General features: G+C 41.1%; 1 long non-coding RNA gene across 1 annotated transcript; it reads left to right on the plus strand.

Moving 5' to 3' along the window:
• Positions 1-669: 669 nt before the first annotated feature.
• LOC139076955 (uncharacterized) lies at positions 670-5,188 on the plus strand. The gene is made up of 2 exons (XR_011529046.1): positions 670-810; positions 4,643-5,188. It is a non-coding gene; the product is annotated as an uncharacterized lncRNA (long non-coding RNA).
• Positions 5,189-12,619: the final 7,431 nt, after the last annotated feature.

Genomic DNA, 12,619 nt, shown 5'->3' on the forward strand with positions numbered 1-12,619 from the left:
TCCTGTATTCCTTTTAACTGCTGACACTTACAGATACTGTATGGCCTTCTTAACATGTTCAGAACACAAAGACTGACTGTCACATGTGTGAGGATATAGACCACCCTGTTGCAGAAAGTACCAAATATACATATGGTTCACAGAATTTCCCATTGGGTAGTGGAATTTATTTGGCTATATGAAAGTTAAATCAGGAGCTTTTCATTGTTGGTGCTATGAGAAACAGAACCTACACCAACCTTACTGAGGAATGTCGAAGAATGTGACTAATTGTCTGTGCTAGATACACTGTCAGGGGCAACGGTAGGAAGTCCTGATAAAGAATTATGAAGAACAAAGGGTCAGAGTAAGCCTGGTCAAGAACTATGAAAAACAGGATGTCACACTAAGCTCAACAGAACGACTGGTGCAAACTGGGTAACCGCTGATGACATCCCAAAAGCAAGAGGCTGACCCGTGTCTTCAGTTCCAGTAAGCGGAGCTGAATATCCAGCTTTGTAGCCATTTGCTGGCTACCTGCACAAATGCAGGTTTTTGTTTTGCTTTGTTTATTTGGTTTTGCTCAATAATAAGCTTAGCTATTTCTATTTATGAATTGGTCCATTCACTTGGGTTTTAATTTCTTTTTTCCCCCCAAGAACATTGGATAAACATTATCGTGTTTGCCAGGTTGGGAATCAGATGGCTCTGGGCTCAAATTTCCTGTTCTGCCATTTACCAGCAGGAACATCGCGCACGTTTTGACCTCTCCGAGCTTCAGTTTCCTCCTTTGCAAAGTCGGAATGATAACAGCTACCTTGCAGGATTGTGGTAAGGATTAGAGGGGCTTCTGTCTAGCCTCTGCTATACTCTAGTGCTTAATACCCAGTGCGGATTCCATAAAGGAAAACGACTCTGCTTATGATAAGCTAAGTAAATTGTGACATGTTTTTTACGTGGAATATTATGTCACCATTTAAAATAAATTTTCCAAAGACTATTACTATGGAACAAATGCTTTCGTGAAATATTAAGTAGAAAGGCAGGTTATAAAACCTGATATGCCGTATGATTTAAACAATGCAGCTAAAACCTTCAAAAGAAAGAAACGTTTGCAAGAAGTAGACCAACCTGTGAAAGTGGGCGTGGTGGCCAGGTTCCCCTCAGTGGAGCACGGCGCCTGTGACAGGCTGGAGGTGCTGGGAGCTGCTCAGCTGGCGCCCGTGGGCAGGGGTCCGGGTGGGGGCGGCGGGGGTTCAGGCCTGGGCACTGCAAAATAAGGAGTCTGGAAAAGGGTTTCTTCTGTAAGCAAAAGTGACACATGGGAAGAAACACCCATTTTGGGGGCCCAAATATTGTCATATGTACATGGAGTAAAGATGGAAGAGAAAGCCATCTTGCCGGGGCGCCGGTCTGGAGCCAGGGACCAAGGATGGCGGATGCAGAGTCCCGCAGGCGGATAAACCATCCAGCAGCGCCAACAAACCCGGAAACACTTTCCTCCAGACTTCTTGGTTGTAAAGTAATAAACCCCTATTCTTAAAGGCACTTTTAAAAGTGTTTTGTTACTTGCAGTTTGCAAAATATTGCTATTTTTAAATTTAAAATTTTTTTATGACATTTTCTACTTTTCAAGATTTCCAAATCTTTAAATTGGGACAAAGTATCTTAAGTATTACGTTATCAAATCTTAACATAGTAGTTTATTGGCGTGATTTGACCTTAACTGAACAATGGTTTCCCGGAGATATTGAGTCATTAATTCCTCTCTTTCCTACTCACCCGCCTGACCCCCCAAAATGCTTTGTGTGTCACCATGGTGATTGCTACTATGCAAAGCAGTGAAATGCATGCAACTTTCTTTCCATTATCTCAGTTTGGACCAAGCTGTTGGCTGTGGCTGTGGTTATCTTACACAAAATATTGTAAAATAATAAAGAGGAATGGCATTCACCAGCGTGGCATTTATGGAGGGCAGCGGATGTTAGCTCAGGGCTAATCTTCCTCAAAAAAAAAAAAAAGTTTTGTGATTTTTTCTTTATACTTTAGTAAATTTTTTTTGTGTGTGAGGAAGATTGGCCCTGAGCTAACATCTGTGCCAGTCTTGCTCTATTTTGTATTGAGATGCTGCCACAGCATGGCTTGATGAGCAGAGCTAGGTCCACACCCTGGATCCGAACCTGTAAACCCTGGGCTGCCGAAGCAGAGCACACGAACTTAACCACTGTGCCACCAGGCCAGCCCCGGTAAAATTTTATATATAATAAATTTGCAACTATAATGTCTTAAAATTAACAATTTAAGTTTTAGTTTGGAAAATACAAACATGGTATTAATGTTACGCCTTGGAATTTTTCTTCATATTAAGTTATTCTGAGCCTTATCAAAACTGCTTGATTCACAGAATGACAGAAAATAATGACAACACAGAGGACATCCAACAGGGGGCAGATATTCTGTTCATTTATTTTATCATCTGGCAAGGTCTGACATCACACTCCCAAGAAGACAAAAATCAGGCCAAAGTGAGGCTCAAAGAGAACTGGGCGTTCCAGGACGCATCTCCCTAAAGACATGCAGCGCATAATCGGGGGGTAATCACTTAAATACTGAAAGCCTTAGTTTCTCACCTGCTCAATAGGGATGATAAAATACCAATTCCAGGCGATTGGTCTAAAATTAAATGGGACAAATCTTGTCAAACACTTGGCAGAATGCCTGGCATGTGTGGGAACGTTAATTGGTCTGTGCAGACGCTACTCTTCCGATTGTCATTTTCTTCCTCTTTTCTCTGTCCTCCAATTAATCTTTGTATCCAACTTTTTTCTCTCCTTTCCATTTCTGTTTTCTTTTCTCTCTTCCACTCTTCCTTTGCTCATCATTTTCCTCTCCAGTTATTTTTTCATTCTTTTCTGCCCAGATTATAACCTCAGCCAACCAGGGACAGCACTCACAGCTTAGAGTTGCTGACTTCAGATCTCTCGTCTTCCTCTGCCTAATAGATATCATCGATCTTTTTTCTTTTTTCAATTATACTTCATTAAAATAAATGAGACAAAAATCCTTAGCATTTGGTGTCTTCATAGACCCATTTACTCTTTAAGATCTATGCAGTTAAATATAGGTATCTTAAGTCTGCAGTTTGTGAAAAAGATGAATTTACTTTGCTATGCAGTAAACATAATAGCTAACATTTATTGAGCACAAACTATGTGCCACCTGTTTTACGCATTTCATGTTTTAACTGATTTAAGTAACAAGAAGAGCACATCTGACAAAATAGCCTTTTTTTGGAAAAAAAACTATATGCCCATTAAATAAAATGATGACAATACAAATAAGTGCATAGAGATTAGCTTGCACTCAGAATTCCATGCTCCTGGTATAATTGGTTAACATTTTGATATACATCCTCATATGGACATATACATTTTATAGACATATATATGAGTTGTCGAGATCATACTGCACACACGTTTTTCAACTCCAGACACGATGTTGTGGTAAAGCATTTCTTGATGTTGAGACAGGGGCTGTAGATTAGGTCCCTGCAGGTAACCACAGCCATGCATAGTCCCTTCACTGAAGAAAGATCATCTTCCCTTTGGAGAGGTCATCATTTCCCACTGGCCACACATATTCAAATTACAGTGGCGAGAAGGGCCCTGGTGGTGACACATGACAGACAGGAGGAAGCAGACAAAGGTTACTGTCCTAAAATATATGTAGCGCACTTACTGCTACTTTGGAGGAAGCTAGTGAAGGATGAAGGATCTCTGGATTTCCCTGAAGCCTTTTATTAGGCATACATCTAGTACTCTTCTCCAAAGGGTGGTCTTTATAATAAGAGAGGCATCTCAGGTGCTCTGGGAATGCAGTGAGCAGAAGAGAAGACCCTTATTAGAGCTCCTAATAGAGCTCCTTACATCGATATTTCCAGTTTCATGTTTTATATGACATAAAAATACAGAACAGATACAATGGTCAACTTCGGTAAGGAGGCTTCATTAAGACCTGGTATTTTTGGCCTAACCTGGAAGAAGCTAAAAACTGCAGGGTTCATACAGGTCAGCAATGCTTTGTAACAACAGGTGGGGAGATTCTGAAGTTCTTAGAGAATGTCACAAGGAGTTGAATCACAGACTGTAGGTTAGACCAGACGTAGGTTTACAGCTGGGAAAAGGAAGGAGAGATGGTAACCAGTCTGAGTTGAGTTTTTGCAGGTCAGGATTAAACACTAGTGAACATGTAACAAACCAGTTGTGACCCCTCTGCTTTGGGGTTGAGGTAATTTGTAAATTCTGGGCCCTTCTTCTATAGCCTCACCCGTGATCTGAGCTTTAGTCAGAATGGGATTTCCACTAGATGAGTAATTAGTCAGTGATTCATCTGAGGAAATTAAGGGGCAACTTGACTTTGAAAGTATTGACTGAACGTATCTGAGGAATCAACATGTAGGTGAAGCGTGATTTCTACCTACAGGTAAGAACCTGACATTTTGGTGTCCCACTAATTTACTGCGAGGCTCATGTCAACCAACTAATTTTTCGCTATGTTTGGGCGTCAGTGGTGCATGGGGTTAGCATCTTATATTACTATAACAGGATCTTTCAAAAAGAGCAGTGTTTTTTCTTTCCCAGTAACGTGGAGTATGTTGTTACAGACAGACCTTCCCTTGAGAATTAGAAATGTTGGACAACACGTAAAACCATCAGTGTGAAGACAGTGGGGAATGGTGAAGCCTGAAAGGGTGTTGGGAGATCACGATTCCTCGAAGAAGTTGCCGCTGGACAAATTCAGGAAGCTCCTCGAGTCTTCTAGGCTCTGTCTGTCTCCCAGGTCCTCAAACTTACCATGGACGTGAAGTCACCACTCCATCAAAAAGCTCCACAGGCTGCTTCAGCCCCCCTCGAGGTGAGCGCTCATCTCCAGCCTGGGCTCCATCGCTCCTGGTGTAGTGTGAGCTGCTGCAGCTGTGACGCCAGGCCCACCGCATCCATCAAGGATCTGATTTGTCTCACCAGCTCTGGAGTTGGATGAAGCATGTGCTGCAGGGTTTGGGATTTTGTTTCCCCAGTGGGTCTGAAGAGGCCAGTTGAAAAATTTGGAAATGCATGGAAGTTAATGTCTTGTGGGGTAAATTTCGATCAATGAAAGTTGTCGTTCAACGGAGGGAGCTGTTAAATAAATTCCTCTCTCTTTCTCCCTCTACCGGACTGTTCAAAGGGTGTTTCTGTACAGTGAGCTGCGTCTCTTCAGGAAGCTGGCTGTCTGCAGTAATACGCCAGTTTGTCTCTGCTTCTCTTTTTCTGCCCACTTTCTGTTCCTGTTAGTTTTATAGTCTCAGGGTTTTCCTCCCAGGAAACTATCAGCGCTCAGCCTTTACTCAGAATTTCTTTTCCAGGGAACTTAGGCTAAGACAGAATGAAAGCAGAGAGAAGTGAGCCCAATTTGGCCCTATTTCTCTCCTTGCGTGCTTACCTGTTTGTAAGCAGAAGCCAAGAGGCTGAGAAGCCCCGCAAAGTTCCCAACAGTCTCACAGGGCTGGTGGGCAAACATCGGCTTCAGGTCTATCAAGGAGAAGAGACTTGGGCAAACACTCCAATCTTAACTCGCAACTAGAGAAGGGCCACATGTGCTCTCAAAAATAATGAAGGCTGGCATTAAATCAACAAAATCCTTGATTGAATTAAAATTAATCTTCCTCTTATCTAATTGCCAAACAAAAATGAATTCTCTCTGGAAGATAATATTATTGCGAGTCTTAAAATAGCTCTACAATTTATTATATATATTGTCTAGCTGCCAATAAAAAATTACTAGGTATACCAGGAGATGAGACCACATGACTCAAAAACAAGAGAGAACAGATTATAGAAATATACTCACTAGAGATCTAAATATTGGAATTAGTATACATGATGTTTAAAATAACATATTAATATGTTCCCCAAATCAGATGACAAAATGGAGAATCTCAGCATAAAACTGGAAAATATAAAAATTCTTCAAGTGGAAATTATAGAAACGAAAAAATATAATAATTAAAATTAAAAAGTTAATAGAAGCAATTAAAGAGATTAGCAAATTGGAACATAAATTGGGAGAAAATATCCAGTACAAAGCACAGAGAGAAACGAGAATGGACAACACACACATACACACAAAGAGGAAGCCTAAGAGATAAATGGGAAATGGTGAAAATATTTAATATATGTGTAATTGAAATCCTACCAAAAAGAAACTAGAAGAGACAAAATTTGAAGATCAAAATGACGGAATTTTACAAAACGTCCAGTCACAAATTCAGGAAGCCATAAACCCCATTCAAATTAAATACAGATAAAACAACATACCGGTGTATCATAGTGCAATTGTTCAAAACCAAAGACAAATAGTAAATATTAATGCAAGCTGGAGGGAAAAGATGTACAATCTTCAAAATAGCAGCAATAAGACTGACTCTTGAATTCTCAAGAAAAGAAAGTGGAGCACCAACATCAAATAACATCTAACATCAGAGCTAGAAGAAAATAACTGTATTAGAATTCTACACCCACTGAAAATGCCTTCCTAAAGTAAAAGTGAAATAAAGATGTTTTCAGATGAAAAAACAGAGATTGTTTACCAGTTGACTTACTCCGAAGAAATATTAATGGGAGTTCTTTAGTCAGAAGATAAATGGTTCCAGATAGAAAGCACAATGAAACAGGAAGAAATAAAGAACAGAAGGGATAAATACATGTGTAAATCTAAAGGAATATGAAATATATGAAACACTAATACTATCTGGAAGAATAAGTAAAAACTTGAGAAGCTAAAATGTTCAAAAGTATCAAAAGAGCAAAATCTAGATAAAGAGTAATGAAAGTTATAAGCACTCTTCATAAAACTACAAAACATTATTGAGCATAATTAAAGAAGATATAAATGGAAGAAAAATCATTTTCATGGTTTGGAAGACTCAACATGTTAAGTGTGTAAAATACTTCCTAAATTCATCTATAGATCTAATGTAATTCCAGTGAAAGCCCAAGCAGGTTTTGTGAAAAAACTGACAGGCTAATTCTAAAATGCATATGGCACTGCAAGGGCCAGGAAGAACCAAGATAATCTTGATGAAAAAGGAAAGAACTGGAGCACTTATAGTACCAAATATCAACACTAACTGTGAGAGTGCAGCAGTTATGAACAGACAAGTGACTCCTGGAACAGAATCAGAGAATCCAGACAGACTCACACACATGGAGACAGGGTTGATGAGAAAGGCCTCTTGGCAGAGAAGCGAGGAAAGAGTATTTTACAAATAAATGGTGCTGAATCAATTGGATATCCATATGTAGAAAAAAAGTGAATCCTAATCCCCTTTTCACATCACATAAAAATATCAGTTCCATGTAGATTTAGACCAATAATGAAAGTTTTAAAAAATAAAACCTCTAGAAGAAAGCATTGGAAAATATCTTCATGATTGTTGGGGTAAGGAATGATTTCTTCAGCATGATGAAAGCACTAACCACAAAGTACAAGACTGGTAAATTGGGCTACATTAGAATTTAAAGTTTCTTTTCCTCAGAAAACTCCACTAATATAGCAAATAGGCAAACCACAGAGTAGGAAAAATGATGTATAAAGAATTACTAAAAAAAGAAAAATTAACAAGACAATCTAATAAAAAAAGTGTGTAAAACTTTTTGAACAAGCGCTTCACAGAAGAAGAGAAACAAATGATCAACGGATGTGAAAGGTGCTCAGGCTCATTAGCTATCAGGGAAATGTAAATCAAACCACAGTGAGAACAATCTACCTGCATCAGCAGAGAGAAGTTAAGAAAGAAAAACCTGTCAATACCAAGTGTGGAGATGAGGAACAACAGGAACTTTCACATGACTTGTTAGAGAGAAATTGGCTCAGCCACTGTGAAAATCGTTTGGCGGTATGTATGACAGCTGTTCATACACATACCATATGACACAGCAACTTGGCCCTGATTCATACTCCCAAGAGAAACGTGCACATGAGCATGAATTGTCACAGCACCCATTCCTCATTGCCTGGAAACAACACAAATGTTCTCCAATATAAGAATGGATAAATATAATATGGTATACTCAAACAAAGGAAAGACTCTTCAGCAATGAACGTGAACCAACTCCTGGTTAATGCAAAATATGAGTGAATTTTACCCAAATAAGTGAAAGAAGCTGATACTGAACCTCTTAATCTCAAGTTCGTGTGCCAGATTCACAGTGAGCCACTGAGACACCGGTTCTTGGAGGTGGAGAAAGGTTTATTTGAATTGGCCAAAAGGAAAAGGTGGGCACTTGGATTCTCTCTAATTTGCCTCACAAGAGAGGAAAGCAGGGGGGTTTACAGAGCTAAGACGATTGGCAGGAGGAACTCCAGAGAAACAAAGAGGTCACTCCCAATAAGCCCCTGGGCAATCTAATGTCTGGGCAGCAACAGCAGCTGGAGGTTGGCCATCTGGTGATGGCAACCTCCCCAAAGGCATTCTCTTTCTTCTGCAAAACAAACTCACAAATCCTTGAGACCCCTGAGTCACCCTTCAAGTTAAACAAGAAAACAGCAAATTAACAAGATTCATCTGTGTCTGTGCTGGGAAATCTAGGTCAAAGGACGCTCATGTTCTTATTGAATATCTACAGTAACTCTCAGGTACCTGGCTTCAAAGCCAGATGCGAAACGATACATCGTGTATGATTCAATGTGTATTAAGTTTAAAAATCAGACAAAGCTAAATGCTGGTGTTAATCAGCAAACATAAAGCTTCAGCTAAGTAAGATGAATGAGCTCCAGAGATCTGGTGTACGACATTGTACCTGTGGTCAACAACAACGTGCGCTTAAAATTTAAGAGGCTGTATCTCATATCAAGTGTTCTTATCAAAATAAACTCTTTAAAGAACCCCCAAACTAAACGATGATGTTAGAGGTGAGGATAGTGGTTACATTAAGGGAGGAGGTGGAAGGAGGGATGACTGGGGGAGCACAGAGGGCGGGGCTTCCCTGACACTGCTTACGTCCTGTTCTTGATCTCACAGTGATTATGAGGGTGTATTCCTGCCACGTAATTCATCAGGCTCTGTGGTGATGATGTACTTTTCTGTATGTTATATATCAATAAAGTTTATCTAAAAATAAAGGAGATCAAAAGACGCCAATTGTGGTTATGACAGAGGATAAAATGAGCATTTATTGAAGGCCTCGTGCCTTTAAGTATGCATTCATTTCCTTCTTCACTACAACCTGATGGAAAATGTACTCGAACCTTTATTTTATAGATGAAATACTGAGGCTGAGAGGGAACAAGCCACTCGTCCAGGTCTCGCAGCTTGTCTTGACATCTCCAAAGCTCTTGTCTTCTGCACAGTGTTTCTGTCATCTTTTGTAGTTTGCTTCAGAGTTCACAAATTTCTTTGTCGGACCATATCTCATTTAAATAATCTACATGGTTGAATCTAAGTATGTAAATTCCAAAGAAAGATAATCCATCTTGTGTAAATCTATCTTTGCTTTCCAGATAATCCCTTGAGAAGGCAACTTCGGACAGGTTGATAGAATTTCTCAGCTCACAGTTGAGTTGAATGCAGCTGAAACAGGAGAGTAAGGAACACGATTCACTCCATTCACTCAAAGTGAAAGAAATGTAACGTTGTTTTATTTTTCTAGGTCAAATCAATTTCTTCTCCCCCCCCCCCCCGCCCCCGCACACACAATCATGGTTGGAAGAAAATCCAACTCTTCTCTTTTGGAAAATGTAAGTTGTTCATGGAGTAGATGGGGAGACCCCCTTCCTATCTCAGGATTCTATAAGGAATCCTGGAGTTTATTGGAATTTGAGATGGACCTCTAACTTTGACTCTTATTGTCACCATCAACTGTTCATCGTCCAAGCTGAGCAGTGTATTCCACACCAAACTTCATAGTCAGGAACCTCACTGCTGCTTGACCATGTGGGCATCCCTTGTGTGAGAAGGATACCGAGCAATGGGCTCCCTCTGCTCACCGTGATCTAAGCCAATTAATCACAACGAATTAGAGATGGACAAGGGAAGTTTAATTAGATTAGCCAGCTAATTAGAATGCAGGTGACTAATGTCTCAAAAACCCATCTTGGAGGATTGCAGAATCTTGAGGCAGTCATATAGGGAAAATGGGTGGTAGGGAGGGGATCCAGGGATGTTGGTCTCCAGGCATGATGGGTTCCAGGCATCACATTGTCCCATTCTTCTGTGAGCTGTGATGGATAACTCGTAGGCGTGTTTCCTGCCTGTGGTCAGCCTGTTCCTGGAGAGAAACTCAGAGCAAAGTTTTAATTTATCAAGGTATCAGGGAGTACATCCATAAGTGGAGGTCATAAATCAGGAGAGTATGTGAATTTTTTAGACTGTGTGCAGTACAGTGAGTAGTCACACAGAGGAGGGGCTGGGGCCATTTAGCAAAACAAGATGGCCTCACTTTTGCTGACTTACAATTTCCCCCCTGTCAGTAGTAACCCATAATGTTATGGTCAAGGAGGAGACAGGGCGTTGTTTAGCTACTTCCTGCTGAATCAGGACATTGTAGGGAGACCATAGCATGGAAAAGAGTTAACTCTGAAAGATGTATTTTAGCTCTCCAAGGGGTTCTACCACCCACTTTCCCCTCGATACAAGGGGTACTTTCCTGTGATCTGGGGGCTGCCTTGATCTGGGAGCGATGTATCCAGGGTTTTGTATCTGTAAGTTTTACGGACGAGTGAGTGGCGAGAAGAATCTCAAAGGGGCCCATCCATTTGGGTGACAACTGGTTTTCGGGTCCTTGGTCTCTCCAAGTTTTCAGCAAAAGACGATCACCAGTTTGGAAGGCGTGTAGAGGGACATCAGACAGATATATAGATGAGTGAGAAGCAAACTCATGGACAGAAGTTAATACAGAACTTAGTGATTTAACATAATCAGCAATCAAAATGTTCCTTAAAACGTCCAGAGATTCAGTCCCAGGGGAAGATGCCTGAAAGGGTCTCTCATATAGAATTTTGAAATGACTCAATTTAAGTCCACTTCAAGGAGCTACTCTCACCCGTAGCAGGGCAAGGGACAGTGCCTTATCCCAAGTTAGCTGTGCTTCCTGACAGATTTTGGCAATGGTCTTCTTTAAGGTGTGGTTCATTTTCTCCGTCTTCCCAGTTGATGGAAGAATCCAAGGTGAGTGTAGTATCCAATGGATGCCTAAGCTTTTGGACACTTGTTGGGTTATTTGGGAGACAAAAGCTGCTCCATTATCACTCTGCAAGGGATTAGGCAGACCAAACTAGGGATGACATCTTAGCAACATGTAAGTGACTTCTGATACTCTCTCAGTCTGAGTGGGAAAAGCTTCTAGCCACCTGGTGGAGGTGTCCACAAACACTAACAGAAACCTAAAATTCCCAGCTGCCTGGGGCATAGGGGCAAAGTCTATTTCCAGTCTTTATTAGGCCAATTTCCTCTATGTTGGGTGCCCAGATGTGGGGGACCAGTCTTGGGGTTGTTCTTTGCATAGATCATGCAATTTTTAGTCACCTGTTGTATAGTCTTTTGTAGGTGGAGCCCTATAATATCCTTTGGAACCATTAGATTTCCCCTCTGGTGGCCAGAGCAATGCATGATAGCTACCTGAGCAGGCTCATTAATAGAGCCAAGCAGTTTTAAGATTTTAGGGCCAAGTCTGATTTCCTTGTTTCCTGCTGTTAAGAGTCCCCTTTCTTTCCAGACTGCCCCATGAGCATTAACTACAGCAAACGCATAACAGGAATCTGCGTCTATATTTACTCTTTTCCCTTGAGCTGGATGTAGAGCCCGAGTGAAGGCAATGATCTCCACCTTTTGAGCAGATGTCCCTAGGGGTAGGGATTTGGCCTCTATAGTCTCTTGCAAAATTATGACCATGTACCCCGCACATCTCTTACCTTGATCCATAAAGCTGCTGCCATCTATAAAGAGTTTCAAGTCTCATTCCTCCAGCAGACAGTCCAACAAATCAGGTCAGCTAGAATACACTGTCTCCATGACTTGTCTGAGTTTAAGGAGGACGATACTTGCATTCATGTATTTGGATTGTCCAAAAGGATGGCCTGCTATTTGCCCATCCTTCCTGAAGTGAGCCAGTATCTTTTTGTTTTAATAATGTGAGTACTTGATGTAACACATATGCGATGGCAGGTTGGCCCAGGGTGAATTTTTCAGCTTCCTACAGGATGTTGCAGGTAGCAGCCACTGCCCTGAGGCACGGGGACCAGCCTTGGATGGTCTGATTCAATTGCTTGGAAAAATAAGCCACTGGCCAAGGGGTCATGCCCAGTTTTTGAGTTAAAACCCCCAAACTTATTCCCTGGCTTTCATGTGCAAATAGGCTGACGAGCTTGTCCAAGTTAGGAAGCCCCAAGGCTGGGGCTGAGATTAACTTTGTCTTAATGGTATCAAAGGCCTCCTGACATTCCTTTGTCCATCCTAGTGGCTCCCGGTCTAGTCCTTTTAGTGCTTCTTAGAGGGACTTCACTATGAAACCATAGTTAGGAAGCCAGATCCAACAGAAACCAGCCATGCCCAAGAATCCTCATGGCTGTCGCTGGGTGGTGGGAGGGCTCAGGCATGCTATAG

This window comes from Equus przewalskii, chromosome 18, assembly GCF_037783145.1.
Source record: "Equus przewalskii isolate Varuska chromosome 18, EquPr2, whole genome shotgun sequence".
In the NCBI taxonomy this organism is placed as follows: Eukaryota; Metazoa; Chordata; class Mammalia; order Perissodactyla; family Equidae; genus Equus; species Equus przewalskii.